We start from the raw sequence: 26,349 nt of genomic DNA on the forward strand, positions 1-26,349 counted from the left end.
TCTCTCTCTCCCCCTGTCTCTCTCTCTCTCCCCCTGTCTCTCTCTCTCTCTCTCTCTCTCCCCCTGTCTCTCTCTCTCTCTCCCTCTCTCTCTCTCTCCCCTGTCTCTTCTCTCTCTCTCCCGCTCTCTCTCTGTCTCTTCTCTCTCTCCCCCTCTCTCTCTGTCTCTTCTCTGTCTCCCTCTCTCTCTCTCTGTCTCTTCTCTGTCTCCCTCTCTCTCCCCTGTCTCTCTCTCTCCCCCTGTCTCTCTCTCTCCCCCTGTCTCTCTCTCTGTCTCTCTCTCTCTCTCTCTCTCTCTCTCTCTCTCTCTCTCTCCTGTCTCTCTCTCTCTCCCCTGTCTCTTCTCTCTCTCTCTCTCTCCCGCTCTCCCTGTCTCTTCTCTCTCTCTCTCTCTCTCTCTCTCTCTCTCTCTCTCTCTTTCTCTCCCCCTGTCTCTTCTCTCTCTCCCTCCCTGTCTCTTCTCTCTCTCTCTCTCTCTCTCTCTCTCTCCCTCTCTCTCTCTCTCTCTCTGTCTCTTCTCTCTCTCTCTCTCTCTCTCTCCCTCTGTCTCTTCTCTCCCTCTGTCTCTCCTCTCTCTCTCTCTCTCTCTGTCTCTTCTCTCTCTCTCTCTCTCTCTGTCTCTTCTCTCTCTCTCTGTCTCCCTCTGTCTCTTCTCTCTCTCTCTCTCCCTCTGTCTCTTCTCTCTCTCTCTCTCTCTCTCCCTCTGTCTCTTCTCTCTCTCTCTCTCTCCCTCCCCTTCTCTCTCTCTCTCCTCTCCCTCTCTCTCTCTCTCTCTCTCTCTCTCTCCTCTCTCTCTCTCTCTCTCCCTCTGTCTCTTCTCTCCCTCTGTCTCTTTCTCTCTCTCTCTCTCTCTCTCTCTCTCTCTCTCTCTCTCTCTCTGTCTCTTCTCTCTCTCTGTCTCTTCTCTCTCTCTCTGTCTCTTCTCTCTCTCTCCCTCTGTCTCTCTCTCTCTCTCCCTCTGTCTCTTCTCTCTCTCTCTCTCCCTCTCTCTTCTCTCTCTCTCTCTCCCCCTGTCTCTTCTCTCTCTCTCTCTCCCCCTGTCTCTTCTCTCTCTCTCCCCCTGTCTCTTCTCTCTCTCTCTCTGTCTCTTCTCTCTCTCTCTCTCTCTCTCTCTTCGCTCTCTCTCTGTCCCCCCCCTCTCTCTCTCTCGCTCTCTCTTTGAAAAGTAGTTCAAATTTGGTCAGTACAAATCTAAACTTATCATAGAAGTTTGGATAGTACAGTAGAGCACAGTAAAGTAGAGTATAGGTCAGTACAATACAGTACTGTAGAGTTTAGTACAGTATAATTTGCTGTATTGTACTTTACCTTACTGTACCTAACTGTACTTTAATGTACTGCACTGAACTCCAACTTTAAGGAAGCAGAATACATACATATTTGTATGGCAGAGAAGTGGGGTGAGGATGGGGGTAGGTTTACTCTCCCTGGTCTTTCCTCTCTCTCATGTTGTGCATCCCATTTGTCACCCTATTCCCTATATAGTGCACTACATTTGACCAGTGCCCTATGAGCCCTCGTAGGGAATAGTGTTACATTTGAAATGCAGACATGGTGTTTTCTATGCAGATTGGGGCACCGGCTGTGACTATCTGAAACAGGAAGCTCCGTGACATTAGCCTAGCTTTGTGTGTGTCATTTGAAATCATCCAGCTGCAGGGAATGGGAATATCCCTTTGAACACACAGCCAGAATGTGAGCCGCTTCCTTTGGTTTCTGAATCAAAGCTGTGGTGTTGCTTTTTGGTGTGTGACGAGGCGATCCCAGAGAAGCCTGAGCAGCTCTTAGTGTAGCTTGACCACTTGAGCCAAGTAGTTCAACTATCAGGACTTTCCTTAGCGCACAGTTGACCCATTACTGACAACATGTGGGGGGACTCACCAAAACCACGATGGGATAGTCCTGACCTACTGATAGCTGTGGGAATTCTGACTCTCAGAGCAACTAGGGGAAAAAGAGATTTTATAATGTCAAATAAAAATACATACAGAGAGAGAGAAATCTCTTGTTGCCAAATCCCCAGCCCTTTCATTTTAGCCTACATTTAGCTCATCTCTTTCACTGTCTTTCCTTTCTCTGATCCCTCTCTCTCTCGCTCCCTCTCAATTTCTTTCATATTCTGGAATGATCTCACTCTCAATCCATCTCTTTCTCCCTCTTCCTATAATCTATTTTCCATCCTCCTTGCTTTCAGTTCACCCATTATCTATCTATCTATCTATCTATCTATCTATCTATCTATCTATCTATCTATCTATCTATCTATCTATCTATCTATCTATCTAAAGCTAGGGGAAGTGGTGCTCTGCTGTTGTTGAGTATAGTGTGTGTGTCTGCCTGTAACTCTGGACCTGTTCTTCTGCATCAATAGCCTTGGCTTTGACATAGTTCACAGTCAAGTGAACACAAGGTTAAAAACAATCTTGATTCAAAACAATGACTGGAATCCGGTCAGATTTATCTGTGGAGAACAACAAAGTTAGTGACTGTGATGGACGTTCACCATGTACACTACATGTAAATTTGCTCATTTAAAGGCCTATAGCCAATGTTTACTTAACCAAAAGGCACGGCCAGGCTGGTAGGCACCTCTGTTCAAGTGCCGGCACTAACTTCCAAACCGATTCTATATGTAGAAACGGGCGCAAATGATGTCTGTCTGTTTCCCCCTGGCGGTCACTATAACACACCGCGCAGACAGCAAGCGAACAGACAGCAAATGGACTGACTTTTAATGTGGTGTGTTTTCTCCATAACATAGCACCTGCATTCAGTATGTTGTTGTGATGGATGAGTGGTCTTTAAACACCCATCCTCTAATTTTAGTTTGATTTGAATTCCCTCTTCTCAGAGCCCTCAAGCAAAGTGATATGACTAGTGTAGGCTGAAGTGGCCCGTAGACGCTGATCTGGAGTCAGTTTAGCGTTTTCTCCTCTAAGTGTTTAGGTTACGATTGGAGGATGGGAAGCTGATCCTAGATCTGTACATAGGGGAAACTTCAACAGAGTTGGTTCAGGGCTGTAAAGATGCACTGCTTGCGGCTGTGATTGGACCCAGAGGAGCTGCTGTGAGCGTTGTCGTGAGCACTGTCAGAGAAATCTGTTTGACAGACAATTCTGTAATAGCTGACTAAATTACAATTCAGGGAAACGAGAGCGAGATTGGTAGAGGGAGGGAACGGGAGGGACTCCTGGTGTCTGTGTTTAGTCACGACTCAGCCTGACTGACCTGTTTTCCTCAGACTCTACGTAACGCAGGAATTACACACAGACACACACACAGAATGACTCACTGTGCCACCTAGACACCCAAAGCCCCCCTGCTTAACAGTAACACACACCTAGTCATTGTGGGGTGTTCTGTCTGAAAACGCCTGGCCGGCATTGGTGACAAATGCCAAGTAGAGGTTTTAATATGTGGTCCTGTGGCGTCTGAGGCACTTGGAAAAAACAGAAAGCCACTAGGCTATAGCTGCTAAGAAGATGGAGCTGACAGACATGGCAGCTCTGCTTCTAGCTCCTAAGCAACTTTGCAGTATTACATTATTAGCTCAGAATGTTTTTTATGTTATTACATAGACTACTGTTCAAAAGTTTTAGAACACCTACTCTTTCAAGAGCTATCCCTCCCCCACCTCACTTTTTTTGGTTACTACATGATTCCATATGTGTGATTTCATAGTTTTGATGTCTAGTAAAAATAAAGAAAAACCCTTGAATGAGTAGGTGTTCTAAAACCTTTGACCAGTAGTGTACAGCCGGAAATAACTTTTGGATATCACCAGCAGTACGACCAGAAATATGACTTTCCCGAATTGGATCCTTTGTTCGTACCCCTCCAGGGCAATTGGACTTATCCCAGAGGCTGCTCCAAGATATGGAGAAGAGGTATTCGGAATGGATGTCACGTGTGCTCCCTCTCCGGCCTCTAGGTCACCAGGCTGCTCATTATGGCGCACACCTGTCACCATCGTTACTTACGCACACCTGCGCGTAATCAGACTCACCTGGACTCCATCACTTCCCTTCCACCTTCCCTATATATGTCACTCCCTTTAGTTCCTTCCCCAGGTGTTATTGTTTCTGTTTCATGTCTGTGCGTTGTTCGTGTTACTTGTTTTGTATTATGTTGCGTTTATTTATTAAAACACTCACTCTCTGAACTTGCTTCCCGACTCTCAGCGCACATCGTCACAGAATAACGCCTCTTGAATGTCGTCCTCCATGGCCTGGGTCTCAGCCACAGACAGAGGGTAGATGTGTCTGCTCGGAGGTGTAGCACTGGAAAACAGGTCGATGGCACAGTCCCAGGGGCGATGAGGAGGGAGACCGGTAGCGTGGGTCTTGGAGAATACCTCCCTTAGATCCTGATATTCCTCCGGGATGTTGGGCTGGAGGGCAACCACAGGACTCTCAACCAACGTGGAACCACAGGGGACAGGAAAGCAGGTCTTCTGGCATTCAGGTGACCAGTCAGTGATTCTCATCCTCGACCATGAGATGGTAGGGTCATGCCGCTGAAACCAAGGTAGGCTGAGGATGATCTTGTGAACGGGTGTACTGGAGATGAAGAAGGGGATGTTTTCCTGGTGATTTGGCTCCACGGTGAGGGTCAGTGGTTGGGTGATGTGTGATGGTTCTGGATCCTAGAGGCCGACAGTCGAGACCTTGAACTGGAAAAGGAGAGGAGAGCGGGTAGGTAGTAATATTGAGAGAGGAGGCAAGGGTCTGTTCCCCGCGACGTCGGAATCCACTACATCTGTGGACACAGGGCATGAGGGACAGTCAGTCAGAGTGATGGGTACTAAAGAGTTTAACAGGAAGAGCAGTAGAGGGAATACTCACTCCTGGTCCAGGTGATGTAACATCACGTGACCGTCCCTCTGCTCTAGTGGACCCCTGATTCTGAAGTAACGGACACGGCTGGCGCTTGTGTCCTCCCTGGCCACAGTACAGATAATTCCCCATCTGTATCCGTCTGCGTCGTTCCACTGCGGGAAGGCGCGTAACCGCTACCCCCATGGGTTCAGGCTCTGATCCCGAACACCCGCCGAAGGAGGGAGAAGTTATGTAGATGCCGACGCTCCCGGAGGAGGTTATCCAGACAGAGGGCCATCCCAATGAGTGTGTCCAGGGTGAGTTTGTCATCCCAATGAGTGTGTCCAGGGTGAGTTTGTCATCCCAACGAGTGTGTCCAGGGTGAGGTTGTCATCCCAATGAGTGTCCAGGGTGAGTTTGTCATCCCAACGAGTGTGTCCAGGGTGAGGTTGTCATCTCGGCAGGCCAGTTCCATCTTGACCTCCTCGGGCAGACCTTTTCTAAATAACGTGCTGAACGCCAGCTCATTCCATCCACTGGAAGGTAAGCACATACTCAGCAGCCATCTGATTCCACTGCTGAAGCAGACGCTCACCTCCAACTCTGCCCTCCGAAGGATGATCGAAAATACATTTAAACAGAGCCACGAACCCCTCATAAGACTGCAGCTCCTCCTCTCCTCTCTTCCAGACGGCCGGAGCCCATTCCAATGCCCGACCAGTCAGCAGAGAAAAAGCCACGGCAACCTTAGACCTCTCGGGGGTGGGGGCTCCCATCTGATGTGCGAAATAGAGGGAACACTGATGGAGGAAGCAACGGCATTTGGATGGTGTCCCGTCATATTTCTCCGGGAGGGATAAACAGGCATCGCCGACCTGAGCAGGTTGCTGAATGGGCTGGTGTGCTGACTCGTTGGGTAGACTGGCTCTAGAATATCCTCCGCTGACTCGTTGGGTAGACTGGCTCTAGAATATCCTCCGCTGACTCTTTGGGTAGACTGGCTCTAGAATATCCTCCGCTGACTCTTTGGGTAGACTGGCTCTAGAATATCCTCCGCTGACTCTTTGGGTAGACTGGCTCTAGAATATCCTCCGCTGACTCGTTGGGTAGACTGGCTCTAGAATATCCTCCGCTGACTCTTTGGGTAGACTGGCTCTAGAATATCCTCCGCTGACTCTTTGACTGGTAGACTGGCTCTAGAATATCCTCCGCTGACCTGGGTAGACTGGCTCTAGAATATCCTCCGCTGACTCTTTGGGTAGACTGGCTCTAGAATATCCTCCGCTGACTCTTTGGGTAGACTGGCTCTAGAATATCCTCCGCTGACTCTAGAATATCCTTGGGTAGACTGGCTCTAGAATATCCTCCGCTGACTCGTTGGGTAGACTGGCTCTAGAATATCCTCCGCTGACTCTTTGGGTAGACTGGCTCTAGAATATCCTCCGCTGACTCTTTGGGTAGACTGGCTCTAGAATATCCTCCGCTGACTCTTTGGGTAGACTGGCTCTAGAATATCCTCCGCTGACTCTTTGGGTAGACTGGCTCTAGAATATCCTCCGCTGACTCGTTGGGTAGACTGGCTCTAGAATATCCTCCGCTGACTCTTTGGGTAGACTGGCTCTAGAATATCCTCCGCTGACTCTTTGGGTAGACTGGCTCTAGAATATCCTCCGCTGACTCCTAGAATATCCCTGACTCTTTGGGTAGACTGGCTCTGAATATCCTCCGCTGACTTTGGGTAGACTGGCTCTAGAATATCCTCCGCTGACTCTTTGGGTAGACTGGCTCTAGAATATCCTCCGCTGACTCTTTGGGTAGACTGGCTCTAGAATATCCTCCGCTGACTCTTTGGGTAGACTGGCTCTAGAATATCCTCCGCTGACTCTGACTCTTTGGGTAGACTGGCTCTAGAATATCCTCCGCTGACTCTTTGGGTAGACTGGCTCTAGAATATCCTCCGCTGACTCGTTGGGTAGACTGGCTCTAGAATATCCTCCGCTGTTGAGACGTTGTAGACTGTGGAGAACCTCTTTCATGGCCGTCCCCAGTTGAGCCAGCTGATCATGGTGTTGACGAAGAAGGTCACCTTGTTCACTGATCATCTGGGAGATGTCCGGTTGTCCTCCCCGCGCAGACCCCTTCTAAATAACGTGCTGAGCGCCAGCTCATTCCATCCACTGGAAGGTAAGCGCATACTCAGCAGCCGCCTGGTTCCCATGGATCATCCCTTGGGTTGGCGTCCTGCGGCTGGAGCCGAACGCGCCGGGGAGGGGGTAACGTCAGGTATGCTCTGTCTCCGGCGCTCTAGGTCGCCATGCTCCTGCGTCTCAGCCAGATTGACAGGTTTCCAGCGCCTCTGCAGAGGTGTCTGTTCCTGATCCCCGGGATCGTAATTTTGGTCGGCTTCCTGCGGCTGGAGCTGCGTGTCGGGGAGGGGGTACTGTCACTTGTGCTCCCTCTCTGGCCTTTTGGTCACCAGGCTGCTCATTATGGCGCACACTTGTCACCATCGTTACGAGCACCTGCGCGTCATCAGACTCACCTGGACTCCATCCCTTCCCTGATTACTTTCCTTATATATTTCACTCCTTTTGGTTCCTTCCCCAGGCGTTACTGATTCTGTTTCATGTCTGTTCGTGTTTCTTGTTTTGTATTATGTTGCGTTTTATTTATTAAAACACTCACTCCCTGAACTTGCTTCCCGACTCTCAGCGCACATCGTCACAGTGGACTTCTAGTCCAACTCGAGGCGTGCACACCATCCACTGCTTCAGAGTATATTACTCGCTAATGTTCCATTTTTAAACATTTATTTTTAACCTTCATTTAACTAGGCAAGTCAGTTAAGAACAAAATCTTATTTACAATGACAGCCTACTGAGGAACAGTAGTTTAACTGCCTTGTTCAGGGGCATAACGACAGATTCTTACCTTGTCGGCTCGGGGATTCGATCCAGAAACCTTTCGGTTACTGGCCCAACGCTCTAACCACTAGGCCAGTGGTCACCAACCGTTTCTGAGTCAAGATCACTTTCTGAGTCAAAATGCAGGCCGAGATCTACTGCTCAAATTTTTTATTAATACGACTTTAAAAAATACGATCAATTGTTGGAAAAATTACTTGTCATGCACAAAGTAGATGTCCTAACCGACTTGCAAAACTATAGTTTGTTAACAAAAATTTGTGGAGTGGTTGAAAAATGAGTTTTAATGACTCCAACCTAAGTGTATGTAAACTTCCAACTTCAACTGTATGTAAATTCTGTATTCTACTGTATTTTAGTCAATGCCATTCCGACATTGCTCATCCTAGTATTTATAAATTTCTTAATTCCATTCTTTTACTTTTAGATTTGTGAATTTGTGCGATATTGCTGCGCTGTTGGAGCTAGGAACTCAAGCATTTAGCTACACCTGCAATAACATCTGATAAATATGTGACCAATAACATCTGATTTAGTTTTTTTATCCTCCTAAAAATATGAATGCTTAGCGTTGTGTAATATCAGTCACATTTGAATTATGTCTAGTTACTCACATTAGGATGTTTTGGGTGGAAGGAGTAGATTGGCCTAGATTGTGGTAGTATATTTTTCCCCCTTGACTGCTAGGATGCAGTGTCAGAAGTGAAAGGATAAATTAGGTTAAGTGGATCCTTGCTGTAAAGTAGTGGTTTCTAAAAACTCACTCCTGTCTGTAGAAGCCACTAACACCCACACAACAGGGGTGCGTACAAATGATCTTTCTCCTGAAGTGTGCACTTGTTCACTTCCCTTCATGGATTTAAAAGGAAATGACTGGTATATGGAAACTCCCTCTAGCCCATTCCAACACCAATCCAATGCTTTTAAATTTGTGGGGATCAGTGAACGAGTGCACACTTCAGGAGGAAGGAGAGATTATTTGGACACACCCATTGCCTCCCTCGCAGCAGGTCACAGACAATCTCCATAAAGGGCCTTAGCTTTGGGACACAACATCTGGAGTGTGTGCATTGGTCGAACTCCCAGTGTTGTGCGTCGTTCTGGTGGTTAGCAACGGAAAATAACCATATCTCAATATAGCCGGCTTCACCTAAAAAACGTTTCCTGTCAACAAAAGCATATGTATAATCTCTAGGAACTGTATTTACCAGAAAAAGTGAAATATTTTATTTTCCCTTGCCAACCACCAGAATGATGAACAACTCAGGGATACCACAGTAGGCAACCAAGCTGAGCCAGCCCAGACACACTGGTCCTAGGGCCTGTCTCCTGTCCTTTCTCCCTTCCTCATGTGTGTGTGTCACAGTAGACCCAGGGTCTGGTTCATTGATTGTGAGAATGGGGGAGGATGGAAATCATGATGAATCCATTTCCTCCCAATAATACAGAGCTGATCAGAGAGCGAAGCAGAGCATTGAACCCCAGACACTAGCAGTCTATCATTAGGTTGGGGTAGAGATTATCTTATGCACAGAGTTTACCCCTCATATCTACCAGCAACAGGTTCCTGTACACTGAGTATACCAGACATTAGGAATACCTTCCTAATATTGAGTTGCACCCCCACTTTTGCCCTCAGTACTGCTTCAATTTGGACTCTACAAGGTGTCGAAACTGTTCAACAGGGATGCTGGCCCATGTTGACTCCAATGCTTTCCACAGTTGTCAAGTTGGCTGGATGTCCTTTGGGTGGTGGCACATTCTTGAATAAAAAGAAAATGTGTCTTGGCCATTCACCCTCTGAATGGCACACATACACAATTTGTGTCTCAGGGCTTAAACATCCTTCTTTAACCTGTCTCCTCCCCTTCATCTACACTGATTGAAATGGATTTAACAAGTGACATCAATAAGGGATCATAGCTTTCACCTGGATTCACCTGCTCAGTCCATATCATGGAAAGAGCAGGTGTTCCTAATGTTTTGTCCATTTGGTGTATGTTGTGTATAGGCTAAGTGAAGTGTCTTGTGATTTATTTTATTTTGATTTATTAGGATCAGGTGCCAATAACGCCAATGGCGACAGCTAGTCTTACTGGGGTCCGATGTGATATGTATGTCTGGAACAAATGCATGTAAGGTTGCTAAGCAAATGTACCTATGGGACGATAAAGGATTCATTCATTAAAATCCCATACTTTGTGAAATCACGATGTAATGCAGCAGATGACATTGGTATTGAGAATTCCAAAACCATATGGAATTAAATGACAAAAGCAGCTTCATTTTGATTGGATGTTGCATGCCATTGGAAATAGTGCTTCAGTTCCTTCATGTATCAGCACAGTTCCTTGAGATGTCACTTGTAACTGCAACAAAAGTTGTGTGGAAGTTGCTTTGTTGCCTAACCATAACGATTAGGTGGGGGAATGCAAAACTGACTGAAGATCAGTGTTTGGAGCCATCATTACTTTGATAATGTATTCAGTCATGATGGCTAATGTTTTTCACCGTGGGTTGCTTGCTGACCTACTCAGTTTCGCATGGAGGAAAGGTTGTGTTCATGTGTTCAGGACATGGACATACCATGCCTGGAGTTTTGCTCCAGTTCTGTGTGCTGTTGATCGATGACAGATGTCTCGTGATGACAGCCAGTGGAGGCCCAGCCTCGGTCGGGAAAGGTTCCAGTCAAAGGTCAGGGATCAAGTTATGTAAATGTCGCACGAGGGACTTCAGGAGCCATGTTGAGGCAATGAAAATCAAAGCTCCCGCACTCCCCCAACTGGTAAATACGACTCAAAATGCTAACCCCTAATATGTGACTGGCTGCATAAAGAGTTTTATGGTGTAGTTCACCTCAGTTCAGGGTCGTGTTCAGCAGGGCACACCGTAGCGGAACATTTTGCAACAGAAAGGGAAAATGTGTGTGTTCATAATGGATAAATTCAGGTAGTCTACCTCCAGTTTCAAAACGTTCTCTCCCCTCTGGACACGACCCAAACAAGTCACACTCTGTACATGGAGCTCCCAGGTCGGTTGTAAACCTTCACACGTATGCTGACGTTTCAGGCCTATAGACGTGACGCTGGTTTGAAATGGTTTAGAGGCCACCTGCATTCCTCTAGGTGGATGTGTGAAATATTGCTGCTAATGACATCTGGGAGGGGGGGTGGCATTGACACCTTCTGAAGCACTGACTTCTGGGTAAGGGCTCTCAGCTGCTGCTCTACTGCTTCTTCTGTTTGGGCACCTCCGGTTGCGACCTTTAACCCTTAGTGGAATGGTGCTGCTTTGAAGTTGGCGGCAACATCTTCATGAATGTATAGGATATTCTCACCCCATTGCTGTGTTGTGTGTTACCCTGCTACCATGACAACAGTGTTACAATGTGAAGCTTGTTGTAGCAGACCTATTTCATGCATTTGAAGTTTGATTGTTACTCTTATTGGAACGATTGATATGCTGTGATTCTTGTTTTGGTAGTCTGTGTTGGTTACTGTAGGACATTAGTTAGGTATGTTGATAAATCAATTTGTTGCAACTAATTTAATTTCCCCCTCCATATCAGTATCCATTTCCATGCCAATCATTTTTATTTCCTAATTTAGTATGGCCTGCCTTCTTAATTTTCAAAAGGCAGTGGTCAGTGGATGGCCCAAAATTCATGAAGCACGTCTTTGATTTCAACACACACACACACACACACACACACACACACACACACACACACACACACACACACACACACACACACACACACACACAGCCTCCCTCCCCAACTCTCCCATGTTATGTCATACTGTGCAGCCCTCGGTTCTCTGTACCCACTGGCCTAAATGCATCAGAAAGCAGCTGGCAGGTTTATTTTTAGTTCAGTTTCAGTCGAAAGCATCAGGTCCCCACTCAGGGAAATCGCTTCACTGAAGTGCCTGGTGTCAAAACAGCCCTGTTGGACATGGAGGTTACACACTGAGACACACACACACACACACACACACACACACACACACACACACACACACACTGAGACAAAACACACTGAGACACATACACGGACAAAACTCCCACATAAACACACACAGGCCACATTCAGTCACAACCAGTCAAAAAGTACCCATGAGAACCAACATGTACCAACACAAACTAGTTCATAAGAGCATTTCAAATTGGGTGTCAAATTAAAGGCTATTTTAAAAACAAAAAAATATGTTTTAAGTGAGAAGTAGGCATTGGTCTGAAGCTGAAAAAGAAAGGATGAATTAACAAGTAAATGATTAGAATTAACATTATTAATGATAGACCTGACAATTAGTTAGTGATTTTACTGATATACATTTTGTGATTAAAATTTGAATTGGTAGCGGAATTATCAAAAACTCAAACTGAATTACTGCAACTGAAAAGGCTATAATGGGAAATCATAATAGTCACAAACCACAATTGGGTCACCTGCTACTGTCCTCCCTTCCACTCGCATACTGTTATGTTCAGCAATCTCTCTCTCTCTCTCTCTCTCTCACAGTACAGTGTAATGCACTGTACTGTACTCTACCCTACTGCACTGTACTGAACTATACCCTACTCTACTGCACTGTACTGAACTATACCCTACTCTACTACACTGTACTGAACTATACTCTACTGCACTGTGCTGTACTGAACTATACTCTACTGTACTGAACTGTACTGAACTTTACCCTACTGTGCTGTACTGAACTCTACCCTACTTTACTGTACTGAACTATACTCTACTGCACTGTACTGAACTCTACTGTACTGATCTCTACCCTACTTTACTGTACTGTACTGAACTATACTCTACTGCACTGAACTCTACTCTACTGTGCTGTACTGAACTCTACCCTACTTTACTGTACTGAACTATACTCTACTGCACTGTACTGAACTCTACCCTACTCTACTCTACCCTACTCTACTGCACTGTAATAAACTCTACCCTACTCTACTCTACCCTACTCTACTGCACTGTACTGAACTCTACCCTACTTTACTGTACTGAACTATACTCTACCGCACTGTACTGAACTCTACCCTACTCTACTCTACCCTACTCTACTGCACTGTACTGAACTCGACTGCACTGAACTCTACCCTACTGTACTGAACTCTACCCTACTTTACTGTACTGTACTGAACAATACTCTACTGCACTGTACTGAACTCTACCCTACTCTACTCTACCCTACTCTACTGTACTGTACTGAACTCTACCCTACTCTACCCTACTCTACTGCACTGTACTGAACTCTACCCTACTCTACTCTACCCTACTCTACTGCACTGTACTGAACTCGACTGCACTGAACTCTACCCTACTTTACTGTACTGTACTGAACAATACTCTACTGCACCATACTGAACTCTACTCTACTGTACTGAACTCTACTGCACTGTACTGACCTCTACCCTACTGTGCTGTACTGTACTCTACCCTACTGTGCTGTACTGAACTCTACCCTACTGTGCTGTACTGAACTCTACCCTACTGTGCTGTACTGAACTCTACCCTACTCTACTGCGCTGCGCTGTACTGAACTCTACCCTACTCTACTGCGCTGCGCTGTACTGAACTCTACCCTACTCTACTGCGCTGCGCTGTACTGAACTCTACCCTACTCTACTGCGCTGCGCTGTACTGAACTCTACCCTACTGTGCTGTACTGAACTCTACCCTACTGCGCTGTACTGAACTCTACCCTACTGTGCTGTACTGAACTCTACCCTACTCTACTGCGCTGCGCTGTACTGAACTCTACCCTACTCTACTGCGCTGTGCTGTACTGAACTCTAAATCAAATCAAATCAAATTTGATTTGTCACATACACATGGTTAGCAGATGTTAGTGCGAGTGTAGCGAAATGCTTGTGCTTCTAGTTCCGACAATGCAGTAATAACCAACAAGTAATCAAGCTAACAATTCCAAAACTACTATCTTATAGACACAAGTGTAAGGGGATAAAGAATATGTACATAAAGATATATGAATGAGTGATGGTACAGAGCGGCATAGGCAGTAGATGGTATTGAGTGCAGTATATACATATGAGATGAGTATGTAAACAAAGTGGCATAGTTAAAGTGGCTAGTGATACATGTATTACATAAGGATGCAGTAGATGATATAGAGTACAGTATATACGTATACATATGAGATGAATAATGTAGGGTATGTAAACATTATATTAGGTAGCATTGTTTAAAGTGGCTAGTGATATATTTGACATAATTTCCCATCAATTCCCATTATTAAAGTGGCTGGAGTTGAGTCAGTGTGTTGGCAGCAGCCACTCAATGTTAGTGGTGGCTGTTTAACAGTCTGATGGCCTTGAGATAGAAGCTGTTTTTCAGTCTCTCAGTCCCAGCTTTGATGCACCTGACCTCGCCTTCTGGATGATAGCGGGGTGAACAGGCAGTGGGTCGGGTGGTTGTTGTCCTTGATGATCTTTATGGCCTTCCTGTGACATCGGGTGGTGTAGGTGTCCTGGAGGGCAGGTAGTTTGCCCAAGACCTTGTGCAGACCTCACTACCCTCTGGAGAGCCTTACGGTTGTGGGCGGAGCAGTTGCCGTACCAGGCGGTGATACAGCCCGACAGGATGCTCTCGATTGTGCATCTGTAGAAGTTTGTGAGTGCTTTTGGTGACAAGCCGAATTTCTTCAGCCTCCTGAGGTTGAAGAGGCGCTGCTGTGCCTTCTTCACGATGCTGTCTGTGTGGGTGGACCAATTCAGTTTGTCTGTGATGTGTATGCCGAGGAACTTAAAACTTACTACCCTCTCCACTACTGTTCCATCGATGTGGATAGGAGGGTGTTCCCTCTGCTGTTTCCTGAAGTCCACAATCATCTCCTTAGTTTTGTTGACATTGAGTGTGAGGTTATTTTCCTGACACCACACTCCGAGGGCCCTCAGCTCCTCCCTGTAGGCCGTCTCGTCGTTGTTGGTAATCAAGCCTACCACTGTTGTGTCGTCCGCAAACTCTACCCTACTGCGCTGCGCTGTACTGAACTCTACCCTACTCTACTGCGCTATACTGAACTCTACCTTACTCTACTGCGCTATAATGAACTCTACCTTACTCTACTGCACTCTACTGAACTCTACCTTACTCTACTGCGCTATACTGAACTCTACCTTACTCTACTGCGCTATACTGAACTCTACCTTACTCTACTGCACTGTACTGAACTCTACCCTACTGTGCTGTACTGTACTCTACCCTACTGTGCTGTACTGAACTCTACCCTACTGCGCTATACTGAACTCTACCCTACTCTACTGCACTCTGCTGAACACTACTGTACTGAACTCTACCCTACTGTACTGTACGGAACTCTACTCTACTGCACTGTACTGAACTCTACCCTAATCTACTGGTCTGTGCTGTATTTTACTGCACTGTACTTTACTGTGTCTACTGTGCTGCGCTGTGATGTCCAAACTTGTGAAATGTGGAATTGCCCTTGGTGTGTCAACCATAGTAATAGAATGAAAACAAACTCATTCTAGTTTAGCGGTGTCAAAAGTCCTTGATCCATTCGATCGGATCCTTACATTTTTCCAGTCAGTTCACGTGTTGTGTATGTGTGCATCCATCAACCTTGTACCTCCTGAGATTTACTGATCTCAACATCCCTGCCTCTCGCTTTCTCTCCTGTTGATTGCATGTGACCCTTGAGTCTAACCGGCACAAACACACAGCACAGCACCACACAATTAAGCTCCACCATAGCTCCCACTTGTACTGACTTCTGGGAATTGGACCCTCAGGGACCTCAGCCTGTAATTGTGTGTTTCTGTTTGTTTAACTGCTGAGTCAATGCCCTGTGCTGCTCACCCATCTAGAATCTGTTTGTCACTTCACTTTAAGATTATGGGGTTGGACTTTACTGTTTTGATTGTCAGGGTGGTATAGAATAGGTTTGCAATTTAAAAAAATCTGTATTTAACCAGGAAGGGCTCATTGAGATTAAAATCTCTTTTTCAAGAGCGCCCTGGCCAAGATAGGCAGCACCAAGTCATTACAAAAAAAAAATTACAGACAGACAACATGAAAAACTACAAGTAATCTAGTAAAAACCATTGAATTCACATGAGTATAAAACAGCAAATTAAAAACATTGACAGGTCAGGGAATCAGCCTCAAAATCCTTCATCAGTGATTTAAAAACACCAATCGGGACAAGTTCTTCCAGTTTAAAAGTATTTTGTAAGGTGTTCCAAGACGATGGCGCAGAGTACATAAAAGCCCTTTTACCAAATTCAGTTCGGACATTTGGAACAGTTAGCAGGATAAAGTCCAGTGAACGAAGAGAGTACCCACCACATTTCTGAACAACAAAAATGCACAAATAAAAAGGTAGTAAACCCCAAATGGCTTTGTAAATAAAAGTATACCAGTGACTGAGCTTACGAGTAACTAGAGAAGGCCAGCCAACCCTAGTATACAAAGTGCAGTGGTGCGTAAGGGTTTTGCATTTTAAAATAAATCTCAAAGTGCCATGGTAAAGAGTGTCAATTGATCTCAAACACTGAGTGGAAGCATTCATATATAAAATATCCCCATAGAGTCTAGTAAAAACATAAATGTAGCTGATACTAGCCTCCTTCTGGCTTCAAAAGAAAATAGGCCTTATTCCTAAAATAAAATCCAAATTTCAGCTTAAATTCTTTTGCAAGTTGTTGAATATGCAATTTAAAAGAGAGGCCGTCATCAATTAAAATTCCAATATATTTATATGAGGTTACAACCTCAATCTCCTTGCCCTGACAGGTAGTAATAGGTGAAAGGTTCAGATTTCTTGCATTAGAAAACACCATTAGTTTAGTTTTGTCAGTATTGAGGATAAGCTTCAATTGACACAAGGTATGTTGAACTGTATAAAAAGCAGTTTGCATGTTCTGGAAAGCTTTTGTAAGAGACGCGGGACAACAGTAAATAACAGTAGCATCAGCATAAAAATGAAGATGTGCATTTGGGACATTTTTTGTCTAAATCATTTATATAAATAGTGCGTAAGAGAGGACCAAGTACAGAGCTTTGGGGCACACCATTCAAGACAGATTATTTAACAGACATAAGCCCATCAAATTGAGTGCATTGAGTTCTATCAGACAGATAGTTAGCAAACCATGCAACTGCATGCTCCAAAAGACCTACACTCGACAATCTCTGCCTTAGTATAGCATGATCAACTGTATCAAAAGCCTTAGAGAGATCAATAAAAAGTGAGATACAGTGCTGTTTTTTGTCAATGGCTTCAGTGATATCATTTAAAACCTTCATGGCTGCTGTAATTGTGCTATGCTTCTTCCTGAAGCACGATTGGTACATTGATAAAATAGAGTTAGTAAATAAAAACTATTTTAGCTGTTCACTTACAAGGGTTTCAAGTATTTTCACCAGGGGTGACAGCTTTGAGATTGGCTTAATTTGAGATTGGTGCAATTTTTTGTTGTTGTTGATCCAATTGGTAGTTACAGTCTTGTCCCATCGCTGCAACTCCCATACGGACTCTGGAGAGGCAAAGGTCGAGAGCCATGAGTCCTCTGAAACACGACCCCGCCAAGCTGCACTGGTTCTTGACACACTGCTTGCTTAACTCGGAAGCCAGCCGCACCAATGTGTCTGAGGAAACACTGTACAGCTGTAGACCGTACAACTGGCGCCCAAGTGCCCAGCCGCCACAAGGAGTCGCTAGAGCGCGATGGGAAAAGGACATCCCAGCCGGCCAAACTTTCCCCTAACCCTGACGATGCTGGGCCAATTGTGCGCCGCCTCATGGGTCTCCTGGTCGCGGCCGGCTGCAACACAGCCGGGAACAATCCCAGATCTGTAGTGATGCCGCTAGCACTGCAATGCAGTGGCGTAGCCCGCTGCGCCACCCTATCAGTGAAATTGACGGCCAACTAGCTGAGAAAGTTTGAGAGAGTTTATCTAATGTTCCTTCATTAGATTTGAGCTAATCTTGCTCTGGCTGGCATTAGTTGTTCATCTTGTTGTTGTTGATGTGCATATAGGGAAAGAGAGCTGGACTCCCATGGTATTTAGCTACAAATTTGCAAAAATCCATTCAAGTGTATTTTGTGGCTTTTGCTGAATGTGTTCTAATGATCTAAAGTTATGCTGTTGCAACTGCCTGTAAACACAGTCCAGTTCAAAGTGAATGATGGCAGGCCCTTGTAGCAAATTGCATTGTTTGCATAAAGGCCTACGGTACCTCTGACTGGCTATGGCGCACCGGTCTGCGTAGCTCCAGTCCTGCACAAGACAGATGTTTTTATTCACTTTTATTTCTTGCCGTGTCTATTAATTGTCCAAATGCACGGCCGCTTTCCCACTCTGTATTGCTATAGAAGTTTTACAAATGCCTTAGTATACGCAATTCCCAAACATTCTAAGACTTTATGAAAACGTGAAAATGACCATATCTTAGTGCTCACTTGTCAGAAAATGTTTTAAAAAATAATATAAAGTGTCGTTCTTCCTGGGGGTGTATATGAACAGATTTTAATAAGATAAAATGTTGCTAAAATGCTGGCGGTTCAATTTTAAAAGTAGTAATAAGTTAAGTAGCAAAAAGCAAATGCATCCAACAAATGTTTTGCCTTGCGTGCTATGAATATGTGACTGAAATGTAACTTTTTACTACTTTAATACACATAAGTGAATTGGTCCCAATACTTTTGATCGCCAAAAAATTGGGCGACTATGTACTTTCTAAACAGTTCACCCGATATTAATAAAAAATGTCCCTTAAAACAAAGCTGACAGTCTCCACTTTAAACTCATTTTCATTGTATCATTTCAACCCAAAGTGATGGAGTACAGAGCCAAAAAAACAAAAAATGTGCCACTGTCCCAATACTTTTGGAGCTCACTGTATGTAAGAATGTTGTTCATCGACTACAGCTCAGCCTTCAACCCCATAGAGCCCCCCAAGCTCATCATTAAGCTCTGGACCCTGGGTCTGAACCCTGCCTTGTGCAACTGGGTCCTGGACTTCTTGATGGGTCGACACCAGGTGGTGAAGGTGGGCAGCATATGCCAATTGGTAAACTTGATGGCCACACACGTCTCCAACTCAATCATCAAGTTTGCCAACAACACAACAGTGGTAGGTCTGATGACCAACAACAACGAGACAGCCTACAGGAAAGGAGGTGAGGGCCCTGGCGGAGTCATGCCAGGAAAATAACTTCTCCCTCAATGTTAACAAAACAAAGGAGCAGATCATGAATTTCAGGAGACAGCTGATGGCGCATGCCCCCATCCACATTGATGGGGTCGCAGTGGAGAGGGTGAAAAGCTTCAAGATCCTCGGCGTGCAAATCACTGACAACCGGAAATGGTCCATCCACACAGACGGTGTGGTGAAGATGGTGCAACAGTGCCTATTCAACCTCAGGAGACTGAAGAAATTTGGCTTGGCCCCTCAGCCACCCGAGCCACGGCCTGTTCACTCTGCTACCATCTAGAAGGCGGAGACTGTACAGGTGCATCAACGCTGGGACTGCAAGACAGAAGCTGTTTCTCAATATTCAGGCCTTCAGACTGATAAATAGCCACCGCCAGGTGGCGTCTGCCCAGTACCATCTGTTGGTCACAGATACCTTAAATATGAAATGGGCCTCACAATAGGCCCCAGGATCTCGTCACAGTATTTCTGTGTATTGAAATTGACATTGATAAAATGCAATTGTGTTCGTTGTCCATAGTTTATGCCTGCCCATACCATAACCCCACCACCACCATGGGGCACTTTGTCCACAACGTTGACAACCGCAAACCGCTCGCCCACACGACAACATACATGTCGTCTATGGTTGTGAGGCGAGTTGGACGTACTTCCACATTCTCTAAAACAACGTTGGAGGCGGCTTATGGTAGAGAAATTAAAATCTAATTATCTGGCAACAGCTCTGGTGGACATTCCTGCAGTCAGCATGCCAATTGCACGGCTCCCTCAACTAGAATAATCTGTGGCATTGTTGTGTGACAAAACTGCACATTTTAGAGTGGCCTTTTATTGTCCCCAGTCCAAGGTGCACCTGTGTAATGATCATGCTGTTTAATCAGCTTCTTGATATGCCACCCCTGTCAGGTCGATGGGTTATCTTGGCAATGGAGAAATGCCCACTAACAGATGCAAACAAATTTGTGCACAACATTTGAGGTATACAGTGGGGCAAAAGTATTTAGTCAGCCACCAATTGTGCAAGTTCTCCCACTTAAAAAGATGAGAGAGGCCTGTAATTTTCATCATAGGTACACTTCAACTATGACAGACAAAATGAGAAAAAAAATCCAGAAAATCACATTATACGATTTTTAATTAATTTATTTGCAAATTATGGTGGAAAATAAGTATTTGGTCACCTTCAAAGAAGCAAGATTTCTGGCTCTCACAGACCTGTAACTTCTTCTTTAAGAGGCTCCTCTGTCCTCCACTCGTTACCTGTATTAATGGCACCTGTTTGAACTTGTTATCAGTATAAAAGACACCTGTCCACAACCTCAAACAGTCACACTCCAAACTCCACTATGGCCAAGACCAAAGAGCTGTCAAAGGACACCAGAAACAAAATTGTAGACCTGCATCAGGCTGGGAAGACTGAATCTGCAATAGGTAAGCAGCTTGGTTTGAAGAAATCAACTGTGGGAGCAATTATTAGGAAATGGAAGACATAAAAGACCACTGATAATCTCCCTCGATCTGGTGCTCCACGCAAGATCTCACCCCGTGGGGTCAAAATGATCACAAGAACGGTGAGCAAAAATCCCAGAACCACACGGGGGGACCTAGTGAATGACCTGCAGAGAGCTGGGACCAAAGTAACAAAGCCTACCATCAGTAACACACTATGCCGCCAGGGACTCTGAACCCAATAAAATGTGATTTGATTTGAAAACAACAAATGGGAACATTAGATCACTTTACTCTCATTTGTTTATTTAGAGTGAAAATGACTGGCCAAACTTCATGGATTTATATGGTGCACTTTAAAAAGTAAAGGTTCCTTTAGGAGTTCTTCAAATTGAAAGTGTGGGGAACCCCTATAAATTCTTCGAAGAAGAACCACTTTTAATGGATCCTCAAACCTCTTGAAGAACCTTTTGGGGTTAATTTTTGAACACCCGCACCCTCCACCATATTATGATTATGATTAATAATAATACACATAACAATAACACAATATTTTAGTTGTTAGTGTTTATTATGATTTTAATGGCAAAGCAGAATACAAAAATCTAAATAGGAGGTAAACTCCCAGCAGGGCCCCAAGTCCAGTGGGTATATCCTCTGGCATGTTGATGTTAATGTGTTGATGTTCTCCGTATCCACAGCCAGAATGATTTTTCAGTGCATGGTGATCGAACAGGTTTCCTGTTGTACTCATCAGAGGTGTAGGAACGGTCTGTGAATCTAAAACAAATATGTACAGATGATTAAGAAAACATGCACATGAGAGTATTTATACCCTGGTTCTTGTGGTAAATGTGAATGAAAAACCAGTTGATAATGGTTTTCATACACATGCCTTGTCCATAATGTAGAGGTCTATGGGATTTTCATTGAAGAGGTGAGGGAGGAGGATAATACAAGTGGTCTGCATAACACACCAATACCAATTGACATACCTTTGTATACCTCCGTCTGTATCTGCACCCAATACAGCTAGCCTTCAACATATTCTGATAGCATACATATTCTTACCTCTTTGTTGATTGATATCCAATGAATTGTGTACATTTCCTGTTTGAGAAAGATTTTCACAAATATTAAAAGATAGATGGTATCATCATAAAACAATATATATTTAGATCATACAAGGGACAAACCTTTCCTTAAATTGAGGAGATCTTAAAAATGTTCAGGTAAGTGCCTGCAACTGCTGTCCTAACTGTCCAAATATTTCATTGGGCAGTTAGGTTCCTGCAAGAACCCCTACCAACTAAGGAGGTTCCTCGATGAACCCCACCTCCTATGATGTTCTTGGAATAACCTTTTTGGGGGCAATTTTCAATGCCAAGAACCATAAGGTTCTTCAAAGAACTTTGAGGATCTTAGAAGAACCCTTGTTGAACAGCACCAGCTGTTCTGGATGACTGTGTGATAACACTCTCGGTAGCTGATGTGAGCAAGACCTTTAAACAGGTCAACTTTCACAAAGCTGTGGGGCCAGACTGATTACCAGGACGTATACTCAAAGCATGCGCTGACCAACTGGCAAGTGTCTTTACTGACATGTTCAACCTCTCCCTGACCGAGTCTGTAATATCTACATGTTTCAAGCAGACCACCATAGTCCCTGTGCCCAAGAACGCGAAGGTAACCTGCCTAAATGATTACCGCCTCCTAGCACTCACGTTGGTAGCCATGAAGTGCTTTGAAAGGCTGGTCATGGCTCACATCAATAGCATCGTCCCGGATACCCTAGACCCACTCCAATTCGCATACCACCCCAACAGATCCACAGATGACGCAATCTCAATCGCACTCCACACTGCCCTTTCCCACCTGGACAAAAAGAACACCTATATGAGAATGCTGTTCATTGACTACAGCTCAGCGTTCACAAAGCTCATCACTAAGCTAAGGACCCTAGGACTAAACACCTACCTCTGCAACTGGATCCTGGACCTCCTGATGGGCCTTCCCCAGATGGTAAGGGTAGGCAACAACACATCTGCCACGCTGATCCTCAACACTGGGGCCCCTCAGGGGTGTGTACTTAGTCCCCTCCTGTACTCCCTGTTCACCCACGGCTGCGTGGCCAAACACGACTCCAACACCATCATTAAGTTTGTTGACGACACAACTGTGGTAGGCCTGATCACCAACAACGATGAGACAGCCTATAGGGAGGAGGTCAGAGAACTGGCAGTGTGGTGCCAGGACAACAACCTCTCCCTCAATGTGAGCAAGACAAAGGAGCTGATCGTGGACTACAGGATAAGGCGGGCTGAACAGGCCCCCATTAACATCGATGGGGCTGTAGTGGAGCGGGTCAAGAGTTTCAAGTTCCTTGGTGTCCACATCACCAACACAATATCATGGTCCAAACACACCAAGACAGTCACAAAAGGGCAAGACAAAACCTTTTCCCCATCAGGAGACTGAAAAGATTTGGCATGGGTCTTGACCGTAAGGCGCTACAGATGGTAGTGCGTATGGCCCAGTACATCACTGGGGCCAAGCTTCCTGCCATCCAGGACCAATATATTAGGTGGTGTCAGAGGAAAGGGCAAAAAATTGTCAGACTCCAGTCAACCAAGTCATAGACTGTTTTCTCTGTTACCGCACGGCAAGTGGTACCGGAGCACCAAGTCTAGGACCAAAACGCTCCTTAACCGCTTCTAACCCCAAGCCATAAGACTGCCAGACTATTTACATTGACCCCCCCCTACAATGCATAGTCACTTCATCCCTACCTTCATCCCATACCTATCCCTACCTATGTACACATTACCTCAACTAACTTGTACCCCGCACACTGACTAGCCTCGTTTATTGTGATTTTATTGTGTTACTTTTTAGAATTTTTTACTTTAGTTTATTTGGCAAATATTCTCTTAACCAACAATGCAGTTAAAGAGTTAAGGGCTTGTAAGTAAGCATTTCACAGTACTTATTGTATCCAGAGCATGTGACAAATACAATTTGATTTGAACCCGTAATTTTTAGAGTGTGGGGGACCTGAGCCTTTATTCATTTTAATAAATTAATCAACTTTCAAGAATCTCTACACAAAATAAAAAAATGTATGGAACATTGGCACAAATATTTCCATTGCTTTGGAGTAAGGGGAGCAATTCTCTTCAATTTCACTCTCCTAATCTCAATTACATTGATTATCCTACATTGGGGATAAATGAAAGATTTAGTGGAAGACGGTTGTACACTTCCCTGGCCATGTTTATTTCTTCCTGCAAGTGAGAGACACTTTTGGTGGGTTCAGCAGCATTTACTGAGATGAGAACTGAAGAATGAAGATGGGTGGGATTGACCGTTGTGGGCGGCTCTCTCTCCACTCTTATGAGCAGAGGCTCTGTCTGCTTTGCTATGATATGAGCGGCAGACCCGACCTAGTGTAGCCGAGTAGGCTACGTGACATAAATAAATCAAGTCTTAACCGAGTCAGACAAAATGGTATTTTGTGTCGGCTGTTAACCTCCAGTGATTCTCTTGGGAATAACAGAACAGGCTGAATTATTCCGAGCAGGGAGCTAGCTGCGTAAGGTAGGCTAAAGCAGCACAGGGAGGGGCAAGAGAGCGGTAGAGACGGGCGCACAAACTATTTTGGCCAGGTCTGTTCTCTCATAACCAGCGCTCTACAAGCTGAAAGCCGTTCTGCAAGAGATGTTTGGTCTGTCTTTGTCGTAGGGTTTACTCATAATTCCGAGGAGCGGTAAGAGGATTCGATGTACGTGGACCAGTGCCATACATTTAGATACATATATGGATCTGATGTGGATTGAATGTGTTTTTTACACCGGCAGTTTTAGATCTTCGGAGTGAACCGAGGTGCGTCTTTGCGCGGCTGGGGGGTCTACCGTGTCTGTCAAACAGCGGCTCACTGGGGGCATTCTTATTGGCTTTTTATGGCACTGATTGAATTGGATTTTGAGGTTATAAAGTTTACCTGTATTAGTGTGTGTCAGTGTAATCCTCCACAATTCTTCAATATTGTAGACTAGGCTAATAATGATATAATTGAATCTGGAGCAGAACTAATATGGGCAATTGTAAACAATTCCTGAAATCGTATTTTTTTATTGAACACGTATAGTATGTAGGTTGTAAAGCAGATCAATTCTGTTCTCTGTGAAAATTTTCTCATAAATGTAATGTTTTTATTGTTATTTTGACCCTTAGAGAATCATTTCCAGCACATCTAATGTGGAGAATTGGTTGGGGAAATTAAAACAGTGATGGAAGGTGAATTGAATGCCGTTTTGTTGCTCATTTAATAAACAAACCATTATTTTATGTTGCACACCATCTTGAATTATAATTTACATACAGGGCTGGCCCTAGCCTTTTGGAGGCCCTAAGCGAGATTTGGTTGCAGTCCCCACCCACCCACCTCACAGGCAAAACATTTTAGTGGCCCCCCTCTTGATGATAAGGAGAAAAATGTCCGTTTTAAAGTTCAATTTCCTTTTTACACATTTTGCCTTGGGGAGTAGAGAAAATGTTGTAGATTTAAAGCAAGCTTTCTGTAATTCTACACATTTTGCCATTGGATGGAGAGACATTTGCGGTTTTTATAGCTAATTTCCTGCAATTCTACAAATGTTGTCAAGACTTATGCCATCCCACTGGGCAAAACCTGGTTGAATCAACGCTGTTTCCATGTCATTTCAACAACAAAAAAGTCAATACGAAAAACTGATTGGATTTGCAAAAAGTCAAGGAAGAGCCCCCCCCCCCCAACTTTTAACCTAAATTCAATGACGTGATTTTTGTTGTTGAATTCACATTAGTTGACAACTCAACCAAATGTAAATAAAGAATAGACGTTGAACTGACGTCTGTGCCCAGTGGGATGTTAATGTTATCTGAGTGAGAGTGGCAAACAAATTAAATTGGTGCCCCTGGAGACATATCCTGCATGCCCGGTCGGTATTCGGCCATGATTACTACACGTTTAGATATCTGGCTAGAGTAATTTACCAATCTCAGAATTGTTAGCTGACATGGTTAATTGAGTGACTGTCAGTAGCTATGAAATATGTGCATTTTCCCACCAGTGGTGTGTTCCCATCAAACTGACTTGTTGCGGAACTCTACAGATAGTTGGTTACAAACTGTTGCGTTAAATTGCGAATATGGTCTTGACACGTGTGTTCTAGCCAACAGCGAGGCTACATGATGAGATTATTATGGATAAGGACAAGAATATATTTTTTTGTCAAACAGCAGGCAAGCATTGCTCATCATGTCACCAGAATAAGATCACTCTACATTTATTGGAAAGGAGCGTCAAGTTCATCCCTGTGCCCTTTCAGGACCCTGGGAAGTTCATCACACTTGATTTAATCTGTAGTTCAACAAACTGCTTGGTTTCCCGTGTCTTCGCCGGAGGATCACACACCATATCATCGCGTGAACCCAAGTTTACTTCCATGTGATGGTTATTATTTGGTTATTATATCGCTATTTACACCTCCATTTCTCGCATAATACATTTTACAGACACAAAAAGATCCCACCATGTCAAATGATGATCTGTTGGCATTTATAAAATGATGCTGAAACTTCCTGTGTCCCTCACAGCTGTCGTAATATATATTTTTTTTTTACACGTTTCGACTTTACTTGCATGGGATGGGAACTGACTGACATAAAAAGAGAAACTGCTGATGCACAACCACATTTTGAAATTGCACGTTGTGTAGTCTACTATTCTAACTCTCAACAGTAAATTGAGATCTCTACTGAGTCCGCCCCCACCATAAGAAAGTCTGTGTATATACAGTCGTGGCCAAAAGTTTTGAGAATGACACAAATATTCATTTCCACAAAGTTTGTTGCTTCAGTGTCTTTAGATATTTTTGTCAGATGTTACTATGGAATACTAAAG

The 26,349-nt window shown here is 44.5% G+C and overlaps 1 protein-coding gene across 6 annotated transcripts in view; it reads left to right on the top strand.

The window, feature by feature from the left end:
• Window positions 1–26,349, top strand: part of LOC115131329 (protein tyrosine phosphatase type IVA 3-like) — a 63,894-nt gene that overhangs the window by 7,693 nt on the left and 29,852 nt on the right. The window contains exon 1 of one of the 6 annotated variants that reach the window (XM_029662948.2): window positions 23,814–24,002. The exons of 2 other annotated variants lie outside the window; for them this stretch is intronic. The gene's annotated coding sequence lies outside the window, so the exon portion shown is untranslated. Of the gene's footprint in view, window positions 1–23,813; window positions 24,003–24,024; window positions 24,187–24,206; window positions 24,288–25,549; window positions 25,900–26,349 lie in introns of those variants that run through there. 3 more of the 6 variants (XM_029662949.2, XM_029662951.2, XM_029662950.2) reach the window with 3 other exon arrangements.

The sequence above is a fragment of the Oncorhynchus nerka genome, linkage group LG7 (genome assembly GCF_034236695.1).
Source record: "Oncorhynchus nerka isolate Pitt River linkage group LG7, Oner_Uvic_2.0, whole genome shotgun sequence".
NCBI classification, from domain to species: domain Eukaryota; kingdom Metazoa; phylum Chordata; class Actinopteri; order Salmoniformes; family Salmonidae; genus Oncorhynchus; species Oncorhynchus nerka.